Source organism: Nilaparvata lugens, chromosome 5 (genome assembly GCF_014356525.2).
Source record: "Nilaparvata lugens isolate BPH chromosome 5, ASM1435652v1, whole genome shotgun sequence".
In the NCBI taxonomy this organism is placed as follows: domain Eukaryota; kingdom Metazoa; phylum Arthropoda; class Insecta; order Hemiptera; family Delphacidae; genus Nilaparvata; species Nilaparvata lugens.
The window spans coordinates 42,931,504-42,945,234 of NC_052508.1; positions in this window are offsets into that span (position 1 = coordinate 42,931,504).

Genomic DNA, 13,731 nt, shown 5'->3' on the forward strand with positions numbered 1-13,731 from the left:
GACAACGGTCTGCAAGGAAGGCAAGGAAGCAAAGGAAGGTGAATCGTTTGACGAATTTCTTGAAGATGTACTGACACTCATGAGGTGTCGAGGAGGTTTTACAGACGAGAATAAATCACAGAGAGTGTATAAGAATCTCCTCCCATGGTACAAATTGTATATTCAGCAATCAGATGTTTATAGTATCAACGAATTGGAAAAATTCGTGAGGGAGTATGAACAAATAAAAGCAGAGGAGAAACAGAATAGACAGAATTCGAGAGTTCACATGATTGAGGACACGAAAAAGATTACAAGGCTCAAGGTTGACACAGTTATAACCCCTACTAGTAACAGACCATCTCTTAGTGAGTCTGAACCCATGTGTGGGCAATACAAGAGACCGGGGCACTGGAGATCTTACTGTCCCGATATCCCACCATGTAAAAGGAGCGGAAAGAGAGCACTGAAATGTGTCTGTGATGTGCAGAAGGAGAATAAAACTCCGAACAAGACAGCAGTGATTGTGATTGAAGAGTCATCAAGGGACAACAGACTATTCATTACTGTGACAATCGGTGGTAAAAGGTGTCGGGCATTGCTAGATAGTGGCGCTGAAGCTAATTATATGAGTAATAAGGTTTATGAAGTTCTCCAAAAAATAGGGATGATAAGGAAGGTACCAACTCATCACCACGCAATATTAGCTGATGGACGATCTACCCCATTAAATGGGAAGCTGACATCTAATGTAACTATAGGACAAATCACAGTTCCACTAGTGGCGTCTATAATGGAAGGACTTGGACAAGAGTTGCTATTAGGAATGGAATTTATGCGTGAAAACAGGGTGAATATTCACACATTCACGAGAGAGGTAGAGTGGGATCCTCCCCAACTGAATCCTACAAGTCTGCTAATAATGTCGCAATCTCTCTTATTGGGAACTAAGACAACAGCGGTCCCAACAATATCAGCTGTACAATCCGAATCTCAGGACAACAAGGATCGCGACAAAAGGATATTCATGCAGGTTGGTTTGAATGGAGTTGAACTCAATGCTTTGATTGATGCCAGGGCGGAATTGTCATATATTCCAGAACAAGCATCTTCGGGCAACATAGTGATGGATCACAGGGATGAGATGATTGACTCTGAATGGCGGGCCACGATTCATGCCCCAGCCACCAACACAAGTGGTAACTCTGAGAGGGATGTGGAAAAATCAAGACCAGCCCCTACTGTCATGGATGTGGAGAAGTCAATACCCTCCTCAACTGATATGGATGTAGAAGAGCAAACACAGTCTTCGACTGTCAAAGAGGTAATCCCACAGTCCCAGTATACCACACCAGGACTCTCAAGAAATATGGATCTGGTGCTGTGTCACCGAGTCTCAACACCTGGTAAGCTTAAACGGGCCGGCAAGCCACGCATAAAAGTCCAATTACCGGATGGACGATGTAAATATGTACCTGTGAACCAGGTGTAGATGACACTCATAGGCAGTGGCATACACCTCTAAAGGTGATGCCTGAGCAGCATACACCTCTTAAGGTGATGCCTGAGAGGTGTACACCTCTTAAGGTGATGCCTAGATGGTCACGCCTTTTAGGGTGGTGCCATAGAGGGCTCCGAACACCCCCCCCCTCCCCCCCAAGTAGGAGTGGGGTGTCACAAAGTGAAATTGTGACAAGAAAATAGTTAATAATATTATTGAAAGACGCTCGGCTATCAGCAAAGCTAGCCGACCGCAGAGATAAGGAAGGTACTGATGGTGCACCATCTTCTGCGCATCGAGACAATTTCCACCACCTCTGGCGGCGGCACAACTCCATCCCCTCCACTTTGGGGAGTATTTAAAAGCCGGACGAGCCCCAGACCACAGCATTCCGCTCACAACCTTCCTGCTCCTTGTACAGCAGCCCGTTGGCTGCCGTACGTCCCCGACCTCCTGTCCTTGTACAGCGGCCCATTGGCTACCGTACGTCCCCGACCTCCTGTCCTTGTACAGCAGCCCGTTGGCTGCCGGCTGTACGTCCCTAACCTTCCATCTCCCTAGGGCACAGCGGACCGTTGTCTGCCGTCCCTGTCCTTCCATTTCCCCAGGGCACAGCGGACCGTTGTCTGCCGTCCCCGTCCTTCCATTCCCCCAGGGCACAGCGGACCGTTGTCTGCCGTCCCTGTCCTTCCATTCCCCTAGGGCACAGCAGACCGTTGTCTGCCGTCCCTAACCTTCCATCTCCCCAGGGCACAGCGGACCGTTGTCTGCCGTCCCTATTCTTCCTTTTCCCCCAGGGCACAGCGGACCGTTGTCTGCCGTCCCTATCCTCCCATTTCCCCAGATGGAAGAATGGGGACTGCAGACAACAGTCCGCTGTGCCCTGAGGAGATGGAAAGATAGGGATGGCAGACAATGCTTCACTGTGCCCTGGGGAGAAGGAAGAATAGGGACGGCAGACAACAGTCCGCTGTGCCCTGGGGAAATGGAAGGACAGGGACGGCAGACAACGGTCCGCTGTGCCCTGGGGAAATGGAAGGACAGGGACGGCAGACAATGGTCCGCTCTGCCCTGGGGGAATGGAAGGACAGGGATGGCAGACAACGGTCCGCTGTGCCCTGGGGAAATGGAAGGACAGGGACGGCAGACAACGGTCCGCTGTGCCCTGGGGAGATGGAAGGACAGGGACGGCAGACAATGGTCCGCTGTGCCCTGGGGGAATGGAAGGACAGGGATGGCAGACAACGGTCCGCTGTGCCCTGGGGAAATGGAAGGACAGGGACAGCAGACAACGGTCTACTGTACCCTCGGGGAATGGAAGGACAGGGACGGCAGACAACGGTCCGCTGTGCCCTGGGGGAATAGAAGGACAGGGACGGCAGACAACGGTCCGCTGTGCCCTGGGGAGATGGAAGGTTAGGGACGTACGGCAGCCAACGTGTTGCTGTACAAGGACAGGAGGTCGGGGACGTACGGTAGCCAATGGGCCGCTGTACAAGGACTGGAGGTCAGGGACGTATGGTAGCCAACGGGCCGCTGTACAAGGAGCAGGAAGGTTGTGAGTGGAATGCTGTGGTCTGGGGCTCGTCCGGCGTTTAAATACTCCCCCAAAGTGGAGGGGATGGATTTGTGCTGCCACCAGAGGCGGTGGAAATTGTCTCGATGCACGGAAGATGGTGTGCCTTCAGTACCTTCCTTATCTCCGCGGTCGGCTAGCTTTGCTGATAGCCGAGCGTCTTTTGATAATATTATCAACTATTTTCTCATCACAATTTTACTTTGTGACAATATAGTACATGGAGTAATGAATAATAGTTGTTGTATTTTACAAACATTGAAAGGATAAATATTGAAGAAAAAACAAAACATGAAAAATTTGAAAATATAGATCTATTATGAAAAAAATGTGATGTAAATAAGAGTGATGAAGAAACAAATGTGAATGACAGTTATAATAGTGATAGTGACATTTGTTTTGTTAGTGAAACTGTTAGCTGTAATTTCTTTTTCCCAATTGACAGGCATTGGCAGGAGACAAAATGCATAGAACTTAATATTAATTTCGAAAACCCTCTTACTTGTATGAATTTCCCCGTAAAAAGTTTATTAGCGGAACCTTTAGGTATCAAACCAATCGTAGGGGATGGAAATTGCTGGTTCCGTTCCATCTCTTACGTTATTACAGGAAGTGAAGAGCACCACACCATAGTCAGAAAAAAATTAGTGCATTTCATGCTTTCCAAACCCATGTGTAGATGCATAAGAAATGCTTTCCCCCCTGATGACATTAAACATGATATGGATAGGAATGGTGTTTGGGCGACCGACATTGAAATATACGCAACTGCAGAAATGCTGGACACAGATATATTTATTTACTCAAAAATTTCAAATGATAAGAAAATATGGGAAAAGTTTTCGAAGACATTTATTTCAAAAGAGGGAAATACTAAAGCAGGTGATTTCAATAAATCTGTGTATATCACAAATGAAAGTGGAGTTCATTTTTATATTTTTATATAATTCTGAATACTTTTTAATACCGTACTTTTAATAGGTCTATAAATAGGTTTTTATAGACCTTGACACAGAGGAAGCTCATCCAATTATGTTCCATCCAGACATTCCATCAAGACAGGATGGATTTGAATGTATGTAGAAGACAATTCACTTACTTCACAGAGGATAATAAATCTTGTTCCTACTCATTTTGTTGCTAATAAAAGCCGGAGCAAAAAACTAAATTGCAAGATTGAGGAATGGATAAGATCAAATAAAACTGAAGAAAAAATCTTCTAGGCACCAACTTTTTCTTGTTTTATGTTTTGTTTTCTTATCATTGAATAATAATTATTGTGTGTTACTACTAACTTTTTCTAATTTCATCATCTACTAATCTACAAAATTATATTTGTGTGTAAATTCCATTAAGCTTTGTTCTTATTTTGGTTCAATTTCTTAGTTTATATTGAATAAATATATTACTGCAACTTAGGTCTACGCACAGGTTTCACCTTGTAGGTTACTCCTTAAACATAGATGGACATTAAAAAATATACTGCAGTTTTGGGATCATTAAATATATAATAGTAATTTTCTTGTATTATTTTTAGATGTTATAATATTATATTATTATAATTGTGTATGTTTTTTGAGAAATAAATTTGAATTTGAGAGAAAAAAATTAACTCATCTATTTCCAATAAACTGCTAATCCTTATCAATCGCGGGATATCATTCTGCCATGATAATATCATTGCAGTTATAGATTACCGAGCCTACAATTTTAATATTATAACCTAATAACTTCTAGTAGTTTACAACTACTTGCAAACATTTCTTGTTTATGGAAAAATATTAATTCATTCTAGAAGCTTTTATTAAAGAGCATGAGTAAATGAGTGAGTTCATATTATTACCTAAAATGTAATGTCTACAAGTAGTTTGATTGAGATTGCTGGTAGGATTAAGTACGGTACATTACATTGATAGGATCATTGCAGCAAGACATAGCCTATGAATGAAACAAATTTGGGAAGAAACATTATTCAATTCCAGTTTCGATGTAACTTACAGAATATTGTATCGGTGATGAAGTAGCTGTTCTCCTCGCCTGGGGTGCCACCCCCTCACAGTTATGTTAATCAACAATGATAAAAGTAAAAGTAATAGTAGACTATAATGGATAGAAAATGGACTAAATGTAATAGATGGAGCTGAAGCTAAGTTGACAACATGTGAAATTACTAGGCCAGTCAATTCAATTTAATTCATCAAAATACAGAACAAAGATGTGACAATCAGAAAAAACTATAATTATTATTCTAAATATATATATATATCAACTATCTGTAAAACACGGCTGGAGGTGAAGAACTATTCGCATAGGCCTAAATGAAACACTTTTTCGCTAGTGGGAGTAATATGGTAAGTATGCTATTTATTTATTTGAAGTCGGATCAGTCGACTAACGTTAGTCTAAAAATCATGAACTGCAATTAATAGCTGAAGTTACTAATACCGCAGACTATATGAAAATGCTAGACAATCATCGAAAGATATGGATCTTCATGAAAAGTATTTATCAATATTAACAATCAGACCAGTTCTATCCAGTCAAGTCAGTTCTATTTTTCATCTATCCAATGGAAATTTTATACACATGAATAGAGCAATAGAAAACTAAAATTTAAAAAAATTATTGAACCATACATGAGGTTTGATAAATGTTCAAAAAGCTGAAAGAAATAAGTTCCTATTAAAGTGAGGAATCAGAATATAAATCAATCAACAATATTTTCAAATGAGAATAAAATTGGTATATGAAATTCAATATAGCCTATAGGTAGATATGGGTTCTAATAGAATGTTTTGATCGTAAAGTGCCATGAAATTTCCCAATTAATAATAATTTTATTGACTTTTGACAGATTAATCAAGAAAATTCAAATAATTCATCACTAGTATGAATTAAGAGTTAGTGTTTCTTATAATGAATTTCCCTCTTTATTGAATTTTAATTACGTACCTACAGTATTTGATAAAAAGACAAACTCCTATTGATTATTTACTATAATTGATTCAATAATTTTATTCTAATATAAAAAATAATAACATTTACTAGACAATACTGATATTACGCTTTACTTATTCAATCTAATGACAATATTATCATAAAATATTTTTTAGTTTCACAATTAATATCGGGGCAACGAGCTTTGCTCGTTATTCTCATTTATTGATAAACAGAACACAATTCTCAAAAATGATCGTGTTCATATTTCACAGTTGGCTATATGTCATCTTATGAATTTCGGGGATGCGATATTTTGATTTTTCACATACTCACTTGCTCACTCACTTTTTTACTATCTACAGCTGTTTCAGCCAAGGATGAATTATCCTTTTAATGTCGTTCAGCGAGTTTTCCCAAGGATGAGACCTAGTGCAATCGAATCTTTATATCATAAAACTACTAGGTTCCAAATTTCATAAAAATCGTTAGAGCCGTTTTCAAGTTCCGTTAAACATAAATAGCCAGATTTAAAAATAACCAGGTATATAAATACAGAAATCACTCACTCAATACAATAGGATTTGATAAGTTTTAAATTAATAGAATCATTGAAGAATAATGAGGTTTCAGCTGAAAGTTGCACTGTTCACAAGTTTTATTCAACAAAGCAAACAGTGCTATCCACTACATGCGGCAAGTCTGGTATGAATACAAATAGTTGATATAAACTCATATTTTAATTATAACAAGAAACTCATCTTGAAGCTTTCATATCGTAAATCAATGTAATTTATGATCAAACACCATTATAATTAATTATTACTTATCAATGGAAGTTAATGAAGAGTTCTCAACAACCTATAATACAATCATGTTGGTGCTAAAAGAAAAGTTGTGTGCTGAAAGAAAAAGAGCTGGGCGGAATGAGTGAGTGAGAACAATAATAATAAAAATTAGTCTTATGAAACGGTGGCTGTTTGAGGGGAGGGTGCAGATACATCACAAGATGTTTGTACTCATTTCAACTGGTTTTATTTTGCCGTGCTACCAATTTTTCCTTTAATCGGTTGGAATAGCATTTAACACCTATTAACCTAAGGATAGTTGTCGGCTCCAATGTAATAAATTCTTGATAAATTATGAATGGATCTATCGCCTATGAATGAGAAATCCAGTTTTCAGAGCAAATGAACTTATAATCTTCAGATGAATTTATACAAATACACAAAGAACTATATCTTATAAGCCTAATTTTTTAGAGTAACTACGAACTAAAATACTTATCTAGTTTACAGTTGAAAAACAGTGGCTATTGGCTTGAATACACAAATAGCAAATTACGAACAAAAAAGAACACTAAAAATTGTTTAAAACTCAATTTAAAACATTAATAAACGAAAATGATTCAGAGCAAAATTTTACAACAACACACGTAGCCAGCCATTTTTCTAGAGAAGCCAGAACAGGCCAAAAAACAAGTCAGAACAGAGACACCTCCAACATTACAGACACGTCACCAAAAATTTATAAATTACAAGTTTAGAATTCACATTCTACATCTGTTCTCAATAAAACTTTATTTTGAAACTGTTATTTTAAACTTTCATATATATTCTATTTAAATAAACTATTTATTCTGTTTCTCAGCCCCGGTGACACCATGGAACAATGCAACAATCATTTACGATAAAAAATTCTCCGTCGAAAAGTTTGTCCGTCTATTGATGACTCTGATATTCACTATAAAGTTCCATAGATCTCGAATTGAAGATTCGATTCCAATGTGAGAAAAAAATGTAATATTACAATTTTAGTAAAAATCAGCTGGAAGTTTCAAGTGAGAATGCTATAGTGAGGTCCACGTTATAATGGCAGTGTAGGAAGATAGGAGAAAAGGGTTGCCAGATCTCAGCCTTGCCACCCAAACAGCTGATACAGGTTTATCTGATGAATTTAACTGTTCATTATTGTTAAAAATAGTTAATCATATTACTTTCATTGCCCTACTACCATAGGTAAGGAAAGTATTGCTTTCCAAAAAAAATTAAGGTACCCAAATTTCAAGTTTTCTATACGTTTCAAGGTCCCCTGAGTCCAAAAACATGATTTTTGGGTGTTGGTCTGTGTGTGTGTGTGTGTGTGTGTATGTGTGTGTGTGTATGTGTGTGTGTGTATGTGTGTATGTCTGTGAACACGATAACTCCATTCCTAATCAACCGATTGACTTGAAATTTTAAACTTAACGTCCTTATACCATGAGGACCCGACAATAAGAAATTCAATAAAATTCAATTCAAGATGGCGGAAAAAATGGCGGATAATTACTAAAAAACCATGTTTTTCACAGTTTTCTCGAAAACGGCTCTAACGATTTTCTTCAAATTTATACCATGGATAGCTATTATAAGCCCTATCAACTGACATGAGTCTCATTTCTGGGAAAATTGCAGGAGCTCCGTAATATTTTTGTGAAAAATGGCGGATAATCACTAAAAAACCATGTTATTCACGGTTTTCTCGAAAACGGCTCTAACGATTTTCTTCAAATTTATACCCTAGATAGCTATTTATAAGCCCTATCAACTGACTTGAGTCTCATTTCTGGGAAAATTGCAGGAGCTCCATAATATTCTTGAGAAAAATGGTGAATAATCTCTAAAAAACCATGTTTTTCACGGTTTTCTCGAAAACAGCTCTAACAATTTTTTTCAAATTTTTACCATGGATAGCTATTTATAAGCCCTATCAACTGACATGAGTCTCATTTCTTGGAAAATTGCAGGAGCTCCGTAATATTCTTGAGAAAAATGGCGGATAATCGCAAAATAAAAACATGTTTTTCACGATTTTCTCAAAAATGACTTGACCGATTTTTTTCAAATTCATACCCTGTATAGTTATATATCAGCTCTATAAACTAGCATGAGTATCCTTCCTGAGAAACTAACAGGGGGTCCACCCCATTCTTGAGAAATTTACTTTGTAACCTCCTTCTCGTGCTTGAGGTAGGTGGGTAGAGCAGTTTATTCAAAAGAACACACGTCGATATTTTATTTGTAGAACAGCTGTTTTGACAACTTTTAAAAAATCCTTAAATCTCATAATTCAAACAAAGGAAAATATACTCTGAAAACAATAACAATAGTATAATCGTAGTTTTAATAAAATTATTAAGCCGCCAATTGGCATAATGTTATTCCCCTAGATTATCCTCGTTTAAGAATGATGCTTATAGATCAATGAGCAAGGAAAGTAGTGTGAGTGTACCACACCAGATTTTTTTATTTGTGATGAGAAAATATTTATTACGGATGTTATAATTTTCATGATTGAGATATTTTGTAAATTAGTTGCATTTCTACCCTGTTGATAAATGATGTGGCAACATCGTAATGCGTGAAAGAGATAGCGCCATCTGTTTTGTTGAATGATAGCAACACCATTGCAAATCACATACTGCCATTATGACGTGGACCTCACTATAGTGCGTGAATGCTGATTGCATTTGTGAGAGTCTAGGACGAGGGGGAAGGATGAGAAGGGAGTAGACTGTGTGTGTGACGTATGAAACTGTGATGTCAGTGATGTTCCATCTCTGCATAGGCTATCTCTCTCTTTACTTACTGCACTGTGCTCTCTCATGCTTACGCCTATGGTACATCTGTACATAGCGCAAACTGGTTTTCTCTCAGTAAAAATCAGCTGGAAGTTTCAAGTGGGAATGCGAGTGCGTGAATGCTGATTGCATTTGTGAGAATGCGCACGCAACAGTCTAGAATGAGAGAGATTGATGAGAAGGGAGTCGACTGTGCGTGTGACGTATGACACTGTGACGTCAAGCGATGGTCCATCTCTACACACTGAACTCTATACTAACTGGAATGGACTAGCAACATGAAGAAAGTGAGGCAGCTGGTAAAGATAGACAACCCGCATTGCTGTGGGATTTGTCATTTTGTAACACATTGGCTCTTATGGAAAAATACATTGCACAGTTTCAATTTCTATTTTATTTCTATATTGTATGTCTTATTCCATGGAAGTGTTATTTTTCATTTATTTAGCAGTTCATTGTTAACTTTTTGAGAGCAAAAATAATAAAATAGGTTGAATATGAATAAAGAAAAGATTTTTTTAATTTGTGACTGCAGTAGTTTTAGTATTGTCAACTTTTCACAAGCAAGGGAATAACTTTGGGCCAGATTTCAGAGAAGGTTATCATTCATTTATTTTTATTAATTCAACAAGGACAAATATAACCTGTCATGAAATGATTGGGAATGAAAAAAAGCTCATAGTCTTTATTATCCCAATCCCGAATTTTGTTCGTACACAGTCCAAAGGAGGGCTGTGTTTAATTGGAACTATTAAACATAGTCTTATGTTTATTTTGATAGAATATACTATTGTTTTTTGGATTATATGATTTATTGTTATTGTTAAAGGAAAGATTTATGATTCATTGTTTAAGAAAATATCTCAATTTAATAATATAGGCCTACTTACAGCAGGCTATGAATGTAGAATATGTAGGTGTGCATTGATGTAATTTCAAATCATGTAAGTGTGGGAGTTTCAGAAATGGAGCACATAACGAAGAAACATTTTATTATATTATTTGACTATGATAAGCAAACAGTAAAATATGCTACATAATTACCAGAGTGAAATGAACAATTTGAAATTAAAAGGTTTCAAAAATTAATTACAATTCAGCTGATAACTCATTCTGATTCTCATATTTTTTAAAATAAAAGTAGGTGAATAAAATGAATTATGTGGACTCATGATGATTCAATAACACAGGATTATTGAATATGTAATGATAGCAATATACTAGGTATTCTGATATCATTTCAAATCATGTAAGTGTGGGAGTTTCAGAAATGATGCAAAGAAATCTATGAAGAAACATTTATATTAATTGTATTATAATTATGACCAAATGATAAGCAAACAGTAAAATATGCTAAATAATTATTATAATATTGTAAATGGAAAGGTTTTAAAAATTAATCACAATTCAGCTGATAGCAGTATCATATTTTTCAAAATAAAAGTAGGTACCTAAAGTTAATTATGTCATCTCATGATGATAACAAAGTATTATTAATCATTTGTATTTATTCTTTTTTGAATAAGGATTAATTTGTTCTTCAACTATGTTTCTTTATTTTAGATGCTATAAAGTAGGCCTAAATTTTCAATTAGCATAGGAACTATCACCGTATACTAGGAATATAACCAAATTTGTTGTTTTATTTTTGGTCAAATGAACTGATCAATATAGAAAAAAGTATTGGAAATGTATGTAAAACAAAAAGGTTTCTTCAAATTAATTAATAGACAAAAATGTTTGACTTACCTGTGAAATGGTATTTCATTTCCTTTAACATGCCCATTCTTGCATCCAAATGCAACACAATATATCACCATTTCTCGGTCGTATTTTTATTCAATTCCACGCATTTTACAACAAATACATTACAATATTTAAGAGAAAAGGTTGTGATCTAATACTGATGGCCCTAATACTCATTCAAATCCGTTTTTCAACTTTAAAAGTGAAAAATCGTGCTCAAGAGCTGCAACAATCTGCTTAAATGTATGAGTACGAGAGAGAAGGGAATCCCACACAGTAGGCCTGTCTCACTTACTCCGCCTTCCACACTTTTGGCTGTAGCTTAGCATTGGACAACCCGGTCCAGTTAATATAGAGTTCACTGTCTCTACATAGACTATCTCTCTCTTCACTAGCTGCACTGTGCTCTCTCATGCTTTCGCCTATGGTACATCTGTACATAGTGGGCGATCTGCGCATACTACAGGCTCCAGCTACGGTGCTCGGTAACCATCATCACAAAGAACGTTACATTCTGAATGGAACGGGAAAACCCCGTTACTAACGCATGCGCGATAAGGTGCTGTCTAAGACCGAGAGTGGTTTGTTTGAATCAATCGAAGCATTGAAATTAATAAAAATGACACAGAACCAATACAAAATGGCTTGAATAATTGCAGAATATGACGAAAACTGCAATATGAATCACTAGAACAATAAAACAAATAAAATACATCAGAAAATCACATCTAAAAAATACAAAATTAGAAGTAGGCAAAGTGTGTGTACGACAAGCTAGCACTAACAACCAACTAGCGTCAGAGCGGACAACTTACGAACTAAAGAAGCTTGATGCCAGAATACAAAGACCCAAGTCTGTATGACTTATTTTCTACATGAGTCATATCTAATTGCAATGACTAATGAGTGTGAGTTGCGTCATAAGCAACAATGTGGAGTATTATGACTGAACGTGACTACTCTTGTCTTGACTAATCAGTGTGTGACCAGACTGAGGTAAGAATGTCTAGTCATTATTTCAGTATTTTATCTTGAAGGGTCATTTGCACAGTAGGCCTACAAATAGCTGAACTAAGATAGATTGAGTTGATCGAGTTTGAGTGAATAGAATATTGAAACATGAATCAGTTCCTAATGGAATTCTTCAAGGAATTGGTTATTTTTTGTTCACAATAAGCCAGCAATACATTGGTTATTTCATATTACTCATTCCTCATTTGTGGTTAGAGCTGTAGCCTACTGGTAGGTAGAGTAATGGAAGAGAAAAACGATTGAGAAATTTAGTTATTGTACAATAATGAAAAATTGTAAATAAATAATAGCACAACTTAATATTATGAAAAATATATTTTAGAATGTAAGAAAAGTGATGTTGTATAGTGAGGTCCACATTATAATGACAGTATTTGATCAACTTTGGTTTTGCTATCCTTGTCTATTATTCGACAAAGCCGGTGGTACTATCCTTTTCTAGGCCCACAACGATGTCAATTATGTTTTTGGCAGTGTTGAAATATAATTAATCAATTGGGGGGTTGGCAGGCCTGCCTGCGGTTAGGAGTTGATGGTGAATTCGGGTCTAAAATTTTTTGTGTTTTTGCTGGTTATTCGTACAGATGTAATTCGAATGCGTGTTGGTATTGTTTTTTAAGTAGTTATTATTGTGGTATAACTTAAATTTGATCCGGACAGACTGTAAGTACTTTTTATTATTCATTTTAGTTCCGGCGTACTTGAATTGGAGGTTAGATTCTGTGAATAGAGCAAGAACTTCAGTTGAGTTTTCAACAGGTTGACCAGTAGAGAAATTCTTAATTTACCTTGCAAAGAAATTAAAATTATCTATCACTAGTTGCATTCCCAGCTTATCGCCTTGATAAGAATACCTTAGCGCTCACCGTAGATAAGATACTTCTGAATCCTCTGATTTCATTCATCTTGTTTTTCACATTGCTTCTAGATTCCGTTATTTCAATATTATCATTAAACTCTTTTGGAGATTTTTCTTTTCAAGATTCATTAAACAAATTAATTCAATTACAGTATCCTTTTAATTTTCTTTCAGCATATTCTCAATCCATAAATAGAATTATTATTATGAAATAGAATAATAATTATTATATTTGGAATATATAGTTTTCATCGTTGTTCATACACTAATAATATTAATAATAGAACACAATATTGATGATAAATACCAATAATTATATGATAGAATAAAAATTTGATCCGTAAAAAGTAATAGAAACTCATATAACAATAATAAAAATAAAACGATAAAACAAAAACAAAAATTCAACTTTACATAAATATAATCGATCATTCTTAATTTTCCTTATCCCTCTCTCCTTTTAACTCATTCTTATACCTAAG